The 19,659-nt window shown below is 39.3% G+C and overlaps 1 pseudogene; it reads right to left on the bottom strand.

The window, feature by feature from the left end:
* LOC149813634 (hsp70-Hsp90 organizing protein 2-like) overlaps positions 1–11,488 on the bottom strand; it is a 33,921-nt pseudogene extending 22,433 nt beyond the window's left edge.
* Positions 11,489–19,659: the final 8,171 nt, after the last annotated feature.

The following is a 19,659-nucleotide window of genomic DNA, read 5'->3' as shown; positions in this document are numbered from 1 at the left end:
ATCAAGACCCGGAAATAATGTAAAGACCTATCGTCCTCCTTATTTCAAATTCCAAAATCAAGGAGGAGATGGTGGACAAAGAGGAAAAAGAGACTATAGCAAGACTATTTGTCACTTTTGTAAGGAACCGAGGCATATCAAGCCCGTATGTCCCAAATGGAAGAGGCTTCTCGCTATGGCCACCACCGGTGTACCACAAAAGAAAGAGGCATCATCAAGTGGGTCACTCTCGTTGAATCAAATAGTGGAAGCCCTTCAACCTCTTCTCAAGGGAGCTACATCCGGTGCCGCTGTGTCTACCTCTTCCATTCCAGGTAAAGTCTCTTGGCTTTTGGACTCAGGTGCATCTTTTCATATGTCCCCAAACATGTTTTCACTTTCCGATTTTTCAAAAAATGTTTCTCCATCCTTTGTTTCCACTGCGGATGGAACCTCTCTTGAAATTAAAGGAATAGGTAATTTTGAAAATCAAAGTTTTTCCATTCCAAAAATTAGATTTATACCTAAACTTAACTTAAACCTTCTCTCTGTTTCTCAACTCTCGGACCATGGATGCGATATTAAATTTTCATGTGACAAATGTTTAATACATGATCGCTGGTCCGGGAAATTGATTGAGGAAGGCTTTAGAAAATGAGACTTATACTATATGGAATCTCTCCAAGTTCCAAAATCATTTTGTAATGTTGCCCGGAACAAAGATATAAACATATGGCACAAAAGACTTGGTCATCCTAATGCCACCAAGTTATCTTATTTACATTTTGCGAAGGATTTATGTAAAAGTTCATTTTCCTGTAATGATTGTATTCTCGGAAAAATGCAAAGTTTACCGTTTAAGCAAAGAACTATGTTCTCATCTAAGACCTTCGAAATTGTTCATTCCGATGTTTGGGGACCCGCACCTGTTGTTTCAAAAGGAGGTTTTTCTTACTATGTTATTTTTGTGGATGATTTCTCCCGGTATTCATGGATCTATTTCCTAAAGTACAAACATGAAGTTTTTACATGTTTTAAAACCTTCCATTTAATGATCAAGAATCAATTCAATAGTAATATAAAAAATTTTAGAAGTGACTCTGGAGGAGAATATCTCTCCAACCAATTTAAAACATATCTTGAGGATCATGGAATTATTCATCAAAGGTCTTGTCCTAAAACCCCTCAACAGAATGGATTGGCCGAAAGAAAACATAGGCATATCATTGAGACCACTAGGACCCTGCTTATTTCTCAAAATATTCCTAAGAACTTTTGGGCTGAAGCAGCCCTCGCTTCTGTTTATCTGATAAACCGCTTACTATCTAGGATATTAGGAAAAATATCCCCTTTTGAGATCTTATATAAACTTGAACCTGATTATAATAGATTACGTGTTTTTGGGTGTAAATGTTTTATTCTTACGGATAAAAATGACAAGCTCTCTCCCAAAGCTATCCCCTGCGCCTTTCTTGGGTATTCCGAAACTCAAAAAGGATTTCGTTGCTATGATCTTCGAGGAGATAAGTTATATGTTTCTAGAAATGTAACGTTCTTAGAAAATGAGTGGATTTGAAAAAAATGTTTCTCAACAAGAAAATTTTGATTACTCATTCCTTTTTTATTTATTGGCTAGTAATGATGATATATCTAGTGATGATGATGTATCATCAATGATCAAGAAAACAGGTTTTTAAGTGATCCGATAACCTACTCCCGTAGAAACCAAGACACCTTTAGAAGTGTCATTGACCAATATAGTGAGCTTGTACCTACTCTCGATCACAGGAGATCTGAGAGGAATAGGAGACCGCCAACTCGTTTTGTCTCTTTTGATTCTTTTTCACCCCGGTATAGGGCTTGTCTTAGTGCCATTCACTCTTATTTTGAGCCAAGAAATTTTGAAGAAGCTAAAAAATGTATAGAATGGCAAGAAGCCATGCAAAAAGAACTTAGTGCTCTCAAAAGTGCTGAAACTTGGGATTTCCAAACCCTACCCATAGGAAAGAAAACTATAGGTTGCCGATGGGTTTTTAAAATTAAAACTAAAAGCGACGGATCCCTGGAAAGGTATAAAGCTCGCTTAGTTGCAAAAGGATATGGGCAAGAGTATGGAATTGATTATGAAGAAACCTTTGCTCCTGTAGCCCGAATGGTTACAGTTAGATGTCTCATTACCATTGCATCTATTAAAAATTGGAATATTTTTCAAATGGATGTGAAAAATGCTTTTTTAAATGGAGAACTTAACGAAGAAGTGTATATGGAAGCCCCACCAGGTATGACGATTCCTAAAGATAAAGTTCTTCGTCTTCGAAAGGCTCTTTATGGTTTGAAACAGGCCCCCAAAGCCTGGTATGACAGATTTACCAGTGTAATGCTAGAAAATGGTTTCTCCTCATGTTATACTGACACTGCTTTATTTACTAGGAAATCTAAAGCAGGGATTGTAATATTGTTACTATATGTTGATGACATGTTGATTACAGGTGATGATGTTCAAGGAGTCAAGGGTAGTAAGTCCGTCTTGACTTCAAAATTTGAGATGTCAGACTTAGGTTTTCTGACATATTTTCTTGGAATTGAGGTTGCTTATTCGCAACGTGGTTATTTTCTATCTCAGTCTAAACTTGCTTGTGAGATTATTGACAGATCAGGAATCTCTGATGACAAAGTATGCAAAACTCCTGAAGTTGTGGGAGCCAAAATGAAGATTGACGATGGTGTTCCTCTAATCGATCCTACTCCCTACAGGCAGTTGGTAGGTTCTTTAATGTATCTTAGCATTACTCGACCTGATTTGTCACATGCTATACATATCGCCAGTCAGTTTCAGCATGCTCCCACAACCGTTCATATGAGTGCTATGCTTCGCATTATCAGATACTTGAAGGGAACGGTGAATAAGGGAGTATTCCTATCCTCTTCTTCTGAATTAAAATTGCTTGCTTATACTGACTCAGATTGGGGAGGTGACCCTAGTAACCGTCACTCCACCACTGGCTTTTGTATTTTCTTAGGAGAATCTTTGATCTCATGGCGATGTAAAAAGCAACAGAAGGTCTCATTATCATCCACTGAAGCCGAATACAGAGCCATGGCATCTACCACCATGGAAATAGTATGGATTAGACGCCTTTTGGAAGATATGAAAGTAGTTGTCAAAGAACCAACAAAGCTTTGTTGTGACAATAAAAGTGCAATTTACATTGCCAAGAACCACACATTTCACGAGCGAACAAAGCATATAGAGATGGGCTGCCATTATGTCAGAGAAGAATACTTGAAGAAGGTCATTGATCTACCATACGTGACGTCTGAGTATCAACTTGCGGACTTCTTCACAAAAGCACTTTGTTCGCCTAGATTTCATTTCCTCCTTGACAAACTTGCGGTTATCACACCGTAAGTTTGAGGGGGGGTGTTAAAATGTATACTCAAAAACCCTATTGTAAGTATAAATATATATACTTATATACATAGAGATACGTATACATATGTTATATGTATACGTATCTCTATATATAAGTATATATATTTATACATTTTCCCCTTTTTTACCCGAAAAAGGGTATTTTAGTCCTTTTACTGTTTTGCGCATATTCCAATTGGAATATGTTGTAACTTTTTCTTTATTTTTTAATTTCTTTATTTTTTAATTTTTTCCTTTTTGTAATTTCAAAAAGGTGCCTTGGGGGTCTCCCCAATAGAGTCGTTGGGGAGCCCCCAACGGTCACAATTGTGACCGTTGGGAGCTCCCCAACGACTCCTTTGGGGAGCCCCCTTGCACCTCCCATTTCTTGTATAAATAGGGGTGTTTCCCCTTGTAAATTCTTAAGCTTGAGAGTCTCAAGCATTTCCTCTTTTTTATGAAACACATGCATTATTGCATGTTTATTATTTTTACGCTTTTCGCGTATTGTGTTCAAGTGTTGTGAAAGTGCCTTCGTGCACTTCCTTTTTAAAAGTATTTATGCTTGTATGCGTATTGTCTCTTCATAGACAATTTTACACATGGATGGTCACTCAGTCAACTTGATGTTAAAAATGCTTTTCTGCATGGTGAACTAAAGGAAGAAGTTTACATGGAGCAGCTGCCTGGATATAGCATGCATGATTCATCAAATTGGGTATGTAAACTTCGACGCTCTCTTTATGGATTAAAACAAGCTTCTCGATCTTGGTTTGAAAGTTTTTCCACAGAGATCCAGCGTCATGGGTTCAATAAAAGTGTTCTAGACCATTCATTGTTCATCTTTAAAAGTGGTTCAGCTATTGTTTGGGTGCTTATATATGTTGATGATATCATTATTACCGGAAGTGATGAGGATCACATATCTTGGGTTAAGTCTATGCTGATGGCTAAATTCAAGATGAAAGACTTGGGGTGCTTGCGATATTTTTTGGGTGTGGAAGTTGATAGTCGACATGAGACTATTACATTGAGCCAACATAAGTACACTATTGATATTCTCCTCACTACAGGGATGGAAAATTGTAAACCAACTAGCACACCTTGTCTTCTAAATCATAAGTTAAGTGCTAAAGAAGGCACTACTTATCATGATCCTACTCTGTATCGCCGAGTTGTAGGGATGTTACAATACTTAACATTCACTAGGCCTGACATAGCATACTCTGTCAATCAGGCCTCTCAGTTTATGCATGCTCCTACAAATGCACATATGGAAGCGGTAAAAAGAATCCTTCGGTATTTAAAGGGTACGATTGGAGATGGTTTGATGTATAACAAAGACACAGCTTATACGTCAGGACATCGACTATTCACCTACACAGATGCGGACTGGGCTGGTGATCCTGATGAGCGCAGATCAGTCTCAGGGTATTGCATCCTTATCGGCAATAATGTTGTAACATGGAGTAGCAAGAAGCAAAAGGCAGTGGCGCGATCTAGTACTGAAGCCGAGTATCGTGCAATGGCAGCAGGAACAGTTGATGTTACGTGGGTGAGACACCTACTGCAAGAATTACAAGAACCAATCTCGTCCTCTATGCTTCTTTGTGATAATCAGAGTGCTATTAATATTGCCTTCAATCCTATTCTTCATTGTCGCACGAAGCATATCGAAATCGATCAACACTTTGTTAGACAAAAGGTGGAAGAAAAAGAAATTGAACCCGCATATGTTAGGACAGATATGCAAGTTGCTGACATTTTTACAAAAGGATTATCCACTCATCAGTTTTGGGCACTCAAAGACAAGTTGAGCATGATCAAAGACCATACTCAACTTGAGGGAGGCTGTTAGTTTGGATCATGGATCCGACCCGATCCACCTCGAGATCCAGCGGTGGCATGTTTGTAATTAGTTCTTATTACCTGTGTAAAGTGTGTAAAGTGTATTATAACACTTATAAATATTAAGTAAAAAGGGAAAACCCTATTGCGCCGACTATTCCTCTCTCTCTTCTCGGTTCTTTACCTCATCTCTAACATCTGCAGGCTGATATTTCTGACACGCAGTTGATTTTGAAACTTATAAAAACCTATCCATGCATCGGAATCAAATGCTCCAAGAACTGATTCCTATAAAAACAAGCATATAGATCACATCTGTATGGTCGAAATTTTGAAAAAAACACCAAAAATCCATTGGAGAGGTTTGGAAGGGTTTTCCATTCCCCTATATATATATATATATATATATATATATGATACTGAGGGATTAGCTCAGACAGAATTGTCTGCCATATATATATGGCAGACAATTCTGTCTGAGCTAATCCCTCAGTATCATCAACAAATTATAGATTTAAGTTGTTTCTTATGATAGTGGATGGCTTGGAGATATAAAAGTCCATATTCTTCCAGACAGTAAAAGCTAAACTAGTTTAGAAAAAGTGGGGAAAAGAAAAGAAAAAAAGAACTAAAAAGTGAAAACACAGTTTGGGAGGTTTTAAAAAAGAGAGAGGATCACTTCAGAGGCACCTTGGATGTCATTCATCTTAAAAATGAACACCACCCATCAAAACAATGAACAAGCTCATTGTGAGCTGTTCATTTTAAACCATTCTGATGCCATCCATTTGAAATACGAACGACATCAAAAAAAGGAGTGGGGCCCATCCAAGTGATGGGCATCCCATTCATGCAGGTTTTGGATACCATTCATCTGGAGCATAGTTGGCATACCCGGCGAGTTGACTCGGGAATCGCCCGAGTCGACCCGAATGGGACCCCAACTGGGTCACGATTCAGGACTGCCGATCCAACCCATTAAGTAAAAAAATTTTATCATGTATTTTATTTATTTTAATGCATAATTCTTATATAAAGTCACTTGTTATGAAGAATCTAATGTTAATCAATGAAAAAAGTTGATAATCATGTATAATTATATGTTTTTGTAACTTATCTATTGACATATTAGCTTGAAGTTTAGTTATTTCCATGTCTTATTCATGTGCTTACACTATAAAATATAGAGTCCTGACTCGTCCGATCACCTAGTCAACCCACTGACTCGGTGACCCAGTTGGGGTCCGATCTGAGCCCGAGTCACCAGTTTGAGAACTATGATCTGGAGATCAATAGCATCCAGGGGTGCTCTGACGGAATACACTCTGAGCACACTCTGACCTGATCCCATCTCTTTAAAAAATGCATCAACAGCAACATTTACTCCTAAGAGAGAATAACCATTGTCACTGTCATTTTCACCATAATAAAGGACTTTAATCGCAAAAATTTTGTAAGATTTGAAGCTCCTATTTCTGTCCATTTTTACTTTCCTACCCTGCCTCCAATCCTACTTTAGGGATCCCTTCAACCAGACAATTTCACTTTTCAAAAAAAGAAGCCTAAATGAACCCCACAGTGCATTCTTTGGTTATCTCTAATTCACTATTATGAAGGGTGCGTGACGTATGAGTCTACTGTGTCCTAAACAAGTGATTCCTATTATATTTTTGCAGGTTCACCAACACTCGGTAATGAACCTTTTCTTTTTGAAAGGAAAACTCGGTAATAAACCATGTTACGTGAAAACAGCCAAATAAAATCAAGAGCTTCAAAATCAGAATCTACCTTTATAGGTCATACACGGTCGGCCATCCAAGTACATAAAATCCTAGCAAACAACAATGTATTCTTGCAAGGGGTACAAAGCTATCTAGGATTGCAATCCAACAATAAGACAAACGTCAACCATATCCAAATGAAGTGTGATAAAATTCAGAGATAATCTCAAAACAGTCTCAATGTTGCACGCAGAAAATAATATAATCCCCTGCAGAACATGTACGATCTCCATCTAATGAGAAAATACTAAGAGAACCCAATCAAGCTGGACAAAACAAAGAGACCATCCAATGCAGTTTTGCATACCAAACTATCATCAAACTGAGCCATTATCCAAAATTCCGAAAAGGGTTCATAAAAAGTAGCTAGCTTACCTTTCCCATTTCCAGGTAAACGGCCGCCCTGTTTGTAAGATAGGATATATCCTAGTCATCGAGCTCCATCCCCCTCGTGTAGTGCTGGATAGCCTTGTCGAACTCCTTCTTCTTGTAAGCTGCATTGCCCGACTCCTTCTCCCTCTGTGCATCGGCCTTCCTCTCCCTCAACTCCTCCTCCTTGCTAACTTCCATCAGGCTCGGGCTCCGGCCGTGCCTCCTCCTTCTCTTCGCCATAGCTCGGTGTGGCCATTGGAGGCACGTCCCTTTCCATCTCCTCCGGAGCCCACTCTCTCAACTTCATGTTGAGCAGAACGCCCAGCACCTGCATCATCCACGGATCCTGCAGGTACATGTTGAGATTGTTAGGGTTCTTCTGCACGTCTTGGATCATCTTGAGGAAGTCCGGCTGCTGCAGATACGCCCGCGTCGTCGGATCGGCGGTGAGCTTCGCCCACAACTCCGGCCCCTGGAAGATGTTCCCGAACGGCGACGATCCCGCCGGCCCCGATTCCGGCTCGCGAGCCCCGACTGCGCGTGGGCGAGCCCCAACTTGAGGGGCTCGTTCTAGGGATCGAGATCAAGGCCCTTCCGGTAGGCGGCGACGGCCTCCTCCAGGTTGCCGAGGCCAACATGCGCGGCGCCGAGCCGGCTGTAGCCCTTGGACCAGTCGGGCTTGAGCGCGACCGTCTTCTTGGCGTCGGCGAGTGGTCCGGGCTGACCTGGCCCGGTTAGTGGACGGGCTTGTTGGGGCTTTTGATAGGCCGGCCCTGGTCAAGCCCGACTCATTGAGCAACCGGGTCGGGCCCAGGTCTAATACAAAGCCCACGACCAGCCCTTTTTTCGAGAACGGATCCTGTAAAACTGTACTGTAGCTCAGTACAAGTGGGACCCGTAGAGGGGTGGGTTTTGTGGTTGTAAATGCTGGGTGAGATTGCTAATCTCAACTAGCGTTTTACAGGATCAGCTTCTCCATTTGTCCCATTAGCTTAATTCGAGCTGCGCATGCCCCGTTACAAGTTAAGTTAGATTCACACATTCTCTATTCATTTCCTTGAATATAAAAGTTTTTCAGGGAAATTTTGAAAAATATAAAATTAATTGAAACTGAAGATAAGTTTAATTTTCAAAAAGCATACTTCTTGGCCTTATATATAGTGCCACATATAAAAAGCTTCAAATTTTCAAAATTTAAGAGTTTTTTTCATGGATCAAACCCTATTTATATGATATGATCTACAACCATTATTTAGTGAAAAATAAGTTTTAGATCATGTGATTATGCCAGTTTTTTTAAGATCTTCAAAAATCAACGGCTCAGAATGTACCCAAAATATGGTCAAAAACATGATTTCTATTAAAAAAATTGTGTCAAGTACATCTATAAGGTCTGTTTAAAGAGATGCAAATGATTTCTTGTAGGTGAGAGTAGGTGCTCCGTAGCATTACTCTCTCTCTCTCTCTCTCTCTCACTCACTCTCTATCTGTATATATATACTACAACGTATCATTAAGCCTTAATTTGGTCTGATTATATCAGACACACCGTCAAACATGCGTTTCACGCACATCCAATTTTTTTTAACGCTAAAATACGTTTTAGCATCTTATTGCGCCTCCTCTGTCCCCTTCCGCCACCGCTCTGCCCCCTCCACCCCCTTTCGTCGCCGCTCTACCCCTCCGGTCCCTTCCACCACTGCTCTGCCCCATCTGCCACCTCCGCCCCCTCCCGACGTTGATCGAGTCGGAGACCCTGATCTCCTTCAATGCGAGGACCAGATGCGGGATGACCTCCTCCGGATCTCTGCCACCGGTAACGACGAGCGCTTGCGAGAGTGCCAAGAGGAGGCCCTGCTGGGTGAGGTTCTGGAAGAGGGTAGAGTGCACGTCGATCCTCCCCCTCCACTTCTTGCTGGTCCAGAGCTTCCGAAAAAACGGGCTTGCACGCACACTTGATTGTGCATGCACCGTTGATCTGCACACCCGGTATCATCAGACCAAATTAAGGTTTAATGATACACTTCTCTCTCTCCCACTATATATATATATATATATATATATATATATATATATATATATATATATATATATATATATATAAAGCCCACGAGACAGCCTTTTAGCCCACGGGCTAGCCCGATCCGATATCTTGTCGAGTTAGGCTTAAGCCTGTTTTAGGTTGGGCCTTCTTTCAAAAACTAGGCCCAGGGCCAATCGATTTGGGCTAGGCCACAGGCTATCCGCAGGCCGTCGGGCTCATTGTCCAATCCTTGTGTAGATGAACCTTTGGATTATGTTGATCTCCAAATTTTGAAAACCAAAATGAGGTATTTCAATAAAGAGTTTGGGTGTGAAAATGGATATGAATTTGAGATATAAGAAAACGTGAAATCCACTCTTCAAGTAACGCTCATTTTCTCCTTTGATGAGTAGGGAAACTTTAGAATCATGAATGGTTGAGCTTTAGATTGCAAGTGACTCCTATAAAAAATTGTGAAGTTGATGGTGTCAAGCACTACAACACTTGAAAAAGCACAAACAATATCAAGTATGTGAAAATTGGAAACAAACATACTTTAAATAAATAAAATAAAATTAAGAGGAAAGGTGAATGCACCACATGCTTAGATAGCCCTATTAAGACATTGACTTTGATGAACGATGAATTCAATAATACCTCTGTAGGGCACGGGCTCGGGGAGGTTCAAATCCAATAGTATAAATCCTATGATAGGTGATCTAATGCTAAATTTGACAACTAGGTTGGATAGAGTAAGGACGCTCGGGGTGGGTTAGGCTCTCAATGTGACAGGGCTTTTTTACTCTAGTTATAGATGACTAGACTAGAATGGTGAATCTCTATTTATAGATTTTGAAATGGATTTGAGTTTTGATTTTATAGATTGTGGGTCCAAAAATCTAGATCTGGCTTTTGATGATATGACATATTTCTATTAGTTGGAAGTTTTGAGATTGATTTTCTTATTGGGATTGGTTCATGCTACTAGATTGAATTCTATTTAATAGAGTTACTTAGCTTTGGGGCTAAGCAACCTAAAATTGATCAAGTTCAATGAATTGAGGGTGAAATTAGGAACGCTTCTAAAAAATGGGAAGAAACTTCTAAATGACTTTTAGGATTTTATAAGAAGATAAGAATTTAAGAGTATGCACGGGGCTTGCATAAGTTTTCTAGAAACTAGATATAGAAATTTTGGATCTTCATATTTTAAATCGGATTGTACTTTAGATCCATTACGATAAGCTAAATTATTTCAGCCATAAGTCTCTATCCGAGTTGTTTGATTGAGACATAGTTTGATGCATTTAAAAGCGAACATTCTCTTTTTTAATTCATATTTTAAGTAAAAAAATAAATTCTATAATTTTTATGGTAAAAAATGCACTCAACATGTGATTTACTTGAAAACAGAATTTTAGTCCTACATGTCACCTTGTTTTTGTCATAACTCCTTGCTCCATTATTGGATCCACCTAATTTTTGTCTCATTTTAGAAGCTAAGACTCTCTAATTGATATTGCTTTGGAGGCCAAAAAATATTTAAACCCAATTTTGACTTGAAAAGGCCCAAAATACTTTTTTTTAAAAGAAGATTTTACATAAAACTATTTGGTCAAATTTGGGTTGTCTACGTGTTACTATAGGGATGTCAATGGGTCGGACGTCTGACATGAATCCGAATCCAACACCCGAATATGAATTTGACTAATTGGATTTGGTAGCTAAAATAGGATTTGGGTTCAACATTGAGTTTTTCATTGAAACCCAACCCGAATCTGACTAAAACCTGATTAAGTGTGCATCCCTAAAGACAACCACATTTTCTATGTCAAAGGCCACGTCATCAACAATTACCCACTTATAGATGTAGTTAGTCAAGTTCAGTGTTGATATGGAGATCATCGTTGACATGCTGATCTCGATTAGGCCATAAGCCCCAAGGGTTGTATCCAGGTTCAATATGGCAAGTGGAACATATGTCCCCAGATGGCCATGCGTGGCATTGTTTCCAAATGAAACATACTTGGACCTGATGCTTGGATAAGTCGGGATGTTCTCTATGGTCCACATGTTGACACCGAAAATGATACAGTTTTCCATTCCTATAGGAGGCCAGAAAGTGGAATGGCATCAGATCAGCACAAAGTTTATGGATTGAACGAGATTCAAGTCAGGAAAATTGTAAAAACACTCGACGAGATCATCGAGTGGGGAAGGTAAGTAAAAATAAATAAATAAATAGGGGAAGGTGGTTCCTCCATTTCGTCGTAGGGGGGATGAGGACAAACCTCACCCCCCACGATCGACGGGTGGGGTGAGGTTTATCCTCACCCACTGTGAGAGCCCTATAAAAAACCCTCACAGTGAGCCTTTCTGCCCATCAATACGTAGAGAGCGAGAGCGTGAGGAAAAAAAAACAAAAAAAAGAGAAAATGAGAAAGCGTTGGAGAGAGAGGAGGGAGAGACTTATCAGAGATCGTTGCTGGCGACCAACATGTATGCATTTTTTTTCTTTTTTCGTTTGTTCAAAGGGCTGACAACCATGGTTGTCGGTAAGTTGCAGAGAAAAGAAAAGAAAAAGAAAACCCGAACAACAAGGCCGGCAACCATGGCTGCCAGCCTTATTGCCGAGAGAGAGAAAGAGAAAGAGAAAGAGAAAGAGAAAGAGAAAGAGAGAGGGTCAGCTTTGGTAGCCAGCCCCTCTGTATCAAAGAGGAGAAGGTCAGGAAGGGGTCGTGCCCCTTTCGCCTTTTTACCCAGCAGACTGACTTGGGTCAGTCTAGGTGCGACCCAGACTGAACCAAGTAAGAACAATATATATATATATATATATATATATATATATATTCGATCATACCGGTCTGGACTGAACCAGTACGACTCGGTCGTACCGAATCAGACTGACTCAATCTGACTGAACCGGTCTGGGTGTGAACCAGACCGGGTTAGGTTTGACCAAGACTGAGTCAGGTTCGACAGAGTCTCGGTTCCCTGTTTGGATCTGGTCTGATCCGGACTAGACCGAATCTGGGTTCAGTTTGATCCAGTTGATCTGGGCTGATCCAAATTTTACTGGATCTAGACAAAATTTGAGTCGGAATCTTGTCTGACAAATCTGGATCTAGATCAGAACTGGATCTGGTTTGGATCAGTGCTACATCTAGATCAGATATGAATCTAGATCTAACTGGATGGATCAGTTCTAGATCCAGATCAGAACTGAGTCTGGATCTAGGCTGATAATTCTGGATCCAGATCAAAGCTGGATCCAGATCAAACTCTTAGCTAGATGGATCAGTTCTAGATTCAGATTAGAACTGGGTCTGGATCCAGTATGACAGATTTTTATCCAGACCAGAACTGGATCTCGATTCAGTTCGTGATTAATTATGAATTTTGAGAGTCCAACTGAGTTTTTAAACCAAACCCAGGTGGGTCGAGACTAGGTTCAGTAAACCTAGTACTCTAAACTTAGACCGAACTTGTTGTGACTTAGGATGACTCAGGTAAAATCATAAGAGTTGAAATGACTAAATTACCCTTAAGTATACCCAATATTCGATTAAGTAAAATGGGCATAACTTTGCACTCCAAACTCAAAATTGAGTGAGGTTTGGTACGTTAAACTCATATCGTAAAGAAAAATCTTCTTGTCCTCTGATTTTGGTCAAATCAGGGGCACAAAAATTGAGGTCTGATGAGTCAACTCAGGAGGAGTATTTTGATAATTTTATCAAAATATAAAAAAAATATATGTATTAATATGAGCATACTTATCTGATGATTAGATTATGTTGTTAGAGCATCTCGAGACTCGATTGCGACCAGAGTACAACATTCATATTCGAGGTAAGGGATATTATAAGTAATCTTAGTTGTGAATAAATCATATTGTATTGCATGTTATTATTGATATTATATATTAGCATGTTTAAAAATATAGTTCTTAAGTGTGAGCATGATATGTATAAAATGACCATGCATGAGATTATTGCAATGGGATGTTTACATGCACACATTAGCCATGATATATTATGCATATTAGAAAGATATTGCTTTTATGATAACATATCTATATTATAATCTACAAATAACATGCATTGTGATGAGATTGTGATTAGAGTTGAGTCTCCTTAATCTAGTCATGTCATGTAAATTTTATATTGAGATTAGCATGCATAACCCATTAAATCCCTAAAGTGGTGACCTGTGGAAATGTCTACTTGATTCGCGGCTAGAGTACAACTACTATAGAGAGTGAGTCGTCAATGATTTAACAACATAGAGACTCTACCTCATTGCATGCTTAGTATGATACAAAGTGTGAACCCTAATGTCATTCTAAGATTGAGAATGAGAGTCGTCATGATTATTTCACGATATCACTCATGGGAGAATGAGTGAAACACGAGTTCGAGAGTAAGGTTCAAAGTAATGAACTTAAAATATGACTTAGGGTTATATTCACGTAGTATTTATGACTCTAGACAACAATGGATAGTTGAAAGTCATTGTGGTTAGAATGTAGCATGAACCATGCAGAGTTTGAGTTTGAGCCTGACCTCCCGGTGGGGTCCCCCTTGTTGTTTCACAACGGTGTTTGGTGATCCAGGGATCACTAAGAGTATATGGTTCATAGTCTGGCAAACAATGTAGAATTTAGGTGTTCTATGCAGGTTGCTACACCCCATAGACGATTATGACCGGTATAGCCGACTTAGTGTTATAGTTTAGTGTGAGTGAGTGTTTTATTGAAAGAGTTAAGAGGAAAAATTAAAACATACAGACCTTATGTGGTGTGTCAAAAACTAAACTCAAAATTAGGGGCTTAAAACCCACTACAGTTGTAAGTTAAAATCATTATTTGCTTATAAATATTATTTACTGAGTTTTAGACTCACTTCCTGTATAATTACAATTGTAAATTTCAGGCATACTAGCGCAGGTAGGACGTGATCAGCTACTCTGGCTTTACAGTAGAGTACTTGTTAGTTTACTTTCTTGTTATTGAATACTTATGTAATTATTATTTTCACATGTTATGAATGATGAACTTTCTGAAAGAAATTGAGTTATTAAAAAAAAATTAGCCATGTTTTCTCTTTGTGAACTCTTTATATATTTCCTTTGGAATGTAATACCAACCGGAGGTGTTACAAAAATGGTGAAATTTGCCAACAATGTAAAAGGAATAACATTGAATCTTAAAAATGAGAATGCTGGTATTATTGTCTTTGGTAGTGATATTTCTATTAAAAAAAGAGATCGTGTCAAGTGCATTGGCTCTATTATGGATGTTCCGGCTAAAAAGGCCATGTTAGGTTATGTAGTTGATGTGTTAGGAGTACCTATTGATGGAAGAGAGACTCTAAGCAATCCCAAACGATGATTTGTCAAAGTGAAAGCCTCTGAGATTATTAAACATAAATTTGTGCACAGATTCATTGGTGGCGAGGAGCTTGAGGCCCTTAATGCCTACACCTATAGTAACGTTGAACACAAGGGTTGCATCTTGCAAGCCAGTTAGCAGGCCTTCATCTGGGTAGAGAGCATGTGCCTTGGCTATCATACAAGTGGTCAAGGTTAAAATCCTATGGGCATCACTCCCTTACACAAGCTAATGCCCAACATAGGCCATGGGGGAGAGGGTCCTAACCAAAGAGTTTTCCCCTTGGGGTGGATCTATGATCTACCTGTTAGTCTATGGGGTTTTCAGTGCAACTAAACCAAAAAACATCGCCCAAATCCAACCTGAGCACCTTATACATTGAAAGGATAAAACAATGCTCAATTTGTTGATAGTCAAGGTTTTGAATTGGGTGTAACATCGAACACTTTGAGGGTTTGACGTTATGTTGAACCGTTTGCACAAAAAGACTTTTTAGTGTGGTCATAACCGCTCCTAAAGACCTGTGCAGAAATTAGGTCTTTAGTGGCGGTTCAGAACCACCACTAAAGGTTCAAAAATCATAGAAAAAAAGATATGTGGCTCAATGCCGCACATCCAACATGAGTTTGACGATTAGGTGATCGGTGATACACTGGTGCTGCCCCTTTTCTCGTTATGCTCCTTCCAAAATAGTAGTTTTTTATGTTTTTTCTCACATCTAACACCATAGATGTGATCTATAGGTTTTGTTTAATATGAATCGGCTTTTGGATCACCAGAATCTGACATGAATACAGGGTTTTCCGGTGATCCAAAATCAATGGCTATAAAGGCATCAATTTTTTCTGGCTCATAAAAATACATTTTTTCATCCAAAAACATGACCCAAGAGTTGATTCTCACTAAATAGAGCATGCTAAACACATCTAAGGGTTCATAACTATCATAAAACACTTCAAACTATGAGGCCTAACCAGTGGCGGAGCCAGAAGTTTTTCGTTGGGTGGGCAGACTTCGGGTGGTGATGATCGACCTCTATCGGTGGCGCAATGGCTCGAAGCCTCCGTGGTGGTGAAGATCATAGATCGAGATCGAAAGCCTGTTTCGGTAGTTGAGCCACCTCCTTCTCGGTGGTGATCCAGCAGCAAGCCGAAGGTCTTCCAACTGAGGTGCCTCCTAAGCTCCCTCTCGGAGGGGACGGTCCTCACCACAGCATGAGGCAGAGCAACTCCCTCGGCTGGCTCCATCCCATGTCCACCGTCTTCTGCGTCTGGGTGCCATAGGCCATAGGGTACTCTGTATCGCAGGGAGGCTTGATCTCCACTCCTGCACCACCCTGCTCTGATCTTCTTCGACAAGCATTCGCAAGGAAAGAATGCAACCACCAAATCGTGCGGAATGAAGAAGAAGACCCGAGTCATATCATATTTCGACTTGGTTTCTAATTCTGGGGTGGGCGACCGCCCACCCATGGCTCCCCCACTGGGCCTAACAGGGCAAAACGAGAAAAGGGGGCCTAATATATTCAGTTCATATATATATATATATATATATATATATATATATATATATATCATGCTTGTTTTGGTTGATGGTTGGCATGAATTAGCTAATGCTTACTTCTGAAAGTGTACTAATCTAGTTATTAGAAGATGAGCAACTTAGTTTGCCCAATGTGAGTCATCTGTTTTTTGCAATACTTGTTTTCACTCTACAAATAATTCCCATGCATTTACTAGTTTCCTTTCATTGTTGGCCTTTAGGTGTGGATGCAAAGCTCAAAAGTGTAGAGTTAAGGCTTATGAAGGCTTCATATGATATGTGGAGATTTAATGCAGGATTAATTAAATGGAACAGGGTTATTGCTTATAAAGACTTGGCTATATCACAATGACACACTTCCTGTGTCCTGAGATGCACCAGTATATGATGAATTGTGAAAGGATTTATCTGGGTTCTACATTATGGTCTAATCACAATTATGTTCAATGGCTTTTCTGAGGTTTCTGTGACAATTGCGTAACTTCTTGTTTGTTATAAGCAAAAGGACGTGCTTTTATATCAAACATGGACATATCCACTACGTGTATGAATTTACCAAATTTCCAATAGCAGTTGCTAAGGCTTATGTATGGTGTGTTTTGACTTTAGTGTTGTTTTAATCAAAATGTTGGCAATTGAGAAATCAAATTGTGGTCTCTTGCACATTTTTTGCATATACAACACGATAATGTATTACAGGAAACTAAAATACCGAAATAAACCAATGAGTTGCTTTAATACAATTAGTTGATTGGGAGCTTCTGCCTTGATAATTTAAAGAGCCTTGTCAAGCTAAGCTCTCTTCTCTTGGTCGTGTTGCAATCGGTCTTCACGAAACAATCAATCCACCCCTCCAACCTTCTCTTCCCTCTATCACATGTTGGACCCTCCATCACAGGTGGGTCACTTCCTTGGAGTGTAAGAAGCTTTGGATTTTTACTGTTGAGGTATTACAGGTGAACTAAAGGCAGATAATGGTTGTTGGATTCTAGAAGATGGGTTTTGTTCTCTTGGATGGTCTTGTTGGCTGAAGGAAACTGAAATAACTCAGAGTTGCCATGAAGTTGCCGGGGGGAGCCATTGATGGCCAACCACTTGTAAGTTGTAACCATTGAGTGCTGCCAGAAATGGCCACCTACTTGGCATCGACAGAAATTAAAACGTGCGGTCTCTACCAAGTTGCACTGACCACCAAGTGATCCTTGATTGTGTATATCCCATTGTACTTCACATGAGTCAAGTTGGAATGAATAGCATCTTCGCCTTGTGTCGTCTTTTCCCATCTACAAACTGCTTTCAAGGCTTTGTTTGGGAGCCTTGCATGAGGATGCAAACACTTTTGTCATGTGTCTTGTTCATAATTTTTTATTTATTACTCAAAGAAATGGCCTTTGTGATCAAAGACTTGGTGGTGCTAGCTCAACCTGTCACACTTATGATTATCGTCCCAGAAGCGTAAAACCCTGAGACTATGCTAGGTTGTTCTTAAATATAATGGCGTTAAAATGTACCGTACTGCCTCTTCTGAATGTTGAAATGTGATGTCGGAATTCTCCAATACAGTGTTTCAAAAACACCATTTCTCCCGCCTAACAGACTGTAGTGCATTGTCCTGAAACAACACAGGCTGTTGGAGAAACTACAATGCATCTCTCATACTATAGGCATTCTGCATCTCAACGTACCCATGACCTGCCAATGCTGCTAGTCATTGAATTGCGGTAGAATTGCCTAGCAGAAATTACAACACAAAACTACAGGAAACGAAACCTGTTACAACACAAAAATACAAGAAATTACTACACCTGTAACACAAATTCAGTAGCCTTAAGCAAACAACAAACCTCTGTTTAGCAATTCATTTTCTGTCATATTTTTTTTCTTGTTGTAGAAGGTACTGCCTAAAAGTTTACAGAGCAAAAAAATGCAGCAAACTGCTTACACTGAATTCGCTAGACAAAAGTAAGAATGGAGAACAAAGAAAAATGCCATGGCTGTCCTGTCGATCTCCCAAATGCATTGGGGATCTTTTTAACACCATCTGAACTCATTGTATCATATACCTGAAGAGCAAAACATAAAGTTAAAGACTGGTTTAAAAATACATCAAATCAAGGAACAATATTACAATCTTAAGGCAATGTTTACGAGTTTCTGTTGAACATTCTGAATGGCCTTGCAAAAATTTTCTGTTTCTGTTGAGCTTACCTATAACAGTTCAAACCATATTGTAAATCGCGATTCATGAATGAGTCAACCAAGAAACTCCATGATAGCAAAAAATTAACATATTTGTTTTGCGCTTTCAAAGAAACAAAGAAAGTTTCACGAGAACATACAATTATACAAGTGCTCAACATCACAACCAATACATCTTGACCATATGATCACATTTAGGGAGAATGAACACAAAGGCAGCATTATATGAAAAAGGATGTTGGGGAGATGGGTTGAACCTTAGGCCAAAGAAGAGGCAGCTGTATACAATTAAAAAATCATATTGAGCATTAACTAATTAATGTATGTAAGACATACTAAGATAAAAGCCTAGAACTAATAGAGGACTAAGTTGTTAAATTGAAAATGTGTTATGTAGCAAGATCAGATGGGAAAGCTAAATAAATGATTTTATGAGTAGAGGCATCTAATCATAATAACAGTGCTAAGGAAAAATATAAACACCTATGCAAGTTTTGACAATGTACTGTCATGAAAGCCTGATCTTACATATTAGAAGATTTGTTAAAGTTTGAAACAATACATTAACAAAAAGTTATTTTTATTAGTAAAACAATGTAAGAGAAACTTCTCAAAAAGGTGGCCATGAGATTCAGAATGTAAAGATTTGGTATGTGTAAGAATACAATGGCCTCTCTGGAGTGCACAGAGCCCAAGAAAATAGGCCTCATTGCAATCATGCAGCTTACTGACTGCAGTCAGTCCCTCTTTTCAGCTCTCAGTGTGTTGTTCTTAAGAGGCAGATTGAAACCTTATAATATGATACCAATGGGGATTACCACTCGAAGAGAGAGGGAAAGCTGCATCTCTTATTGCACTCAAACTGACATACCTAACTCAACCTAAGGCTCTAGATTGAATTCAGCAGGGATTGGAACATGTTTAGAATGTGCACCTAATTTCTTTCTAGGGATTGAATCAAGCTCAAAATTGATTGGTTTGAGAAACTGAGTCGTTTATATCCAGATTTCACTAGTTTAATAATACAGAGAAGATGCACAAACAAATCAATTCTAGTAAGCAGAGAACATGATCAGAGAATTCTGTTGCAATCCTTCATGACGCATCATAT

The sequence above is a fragment of the Nuphar pumila genome, chromosome 16 (assembly GCF_984573655.1).
Source record: "Nuphar pumila chromosome 16, dmNupPumi1.hap1.1, whole genome shotgun sequence".
Classification (NCBI taxonomy): domain Eukaryota; kingdom Viridiplantae; phylum Streptophyta; class Magnoliopsida; order Nymphaeales; family Nymphaeaceae; genus Nuphar; species Nuphar pumila.
The sequence above is the reverse complement of the archived record's forward strand: the minus strand, read 5'-3'. Positions and strand labels throughout refer to the sequence as shown.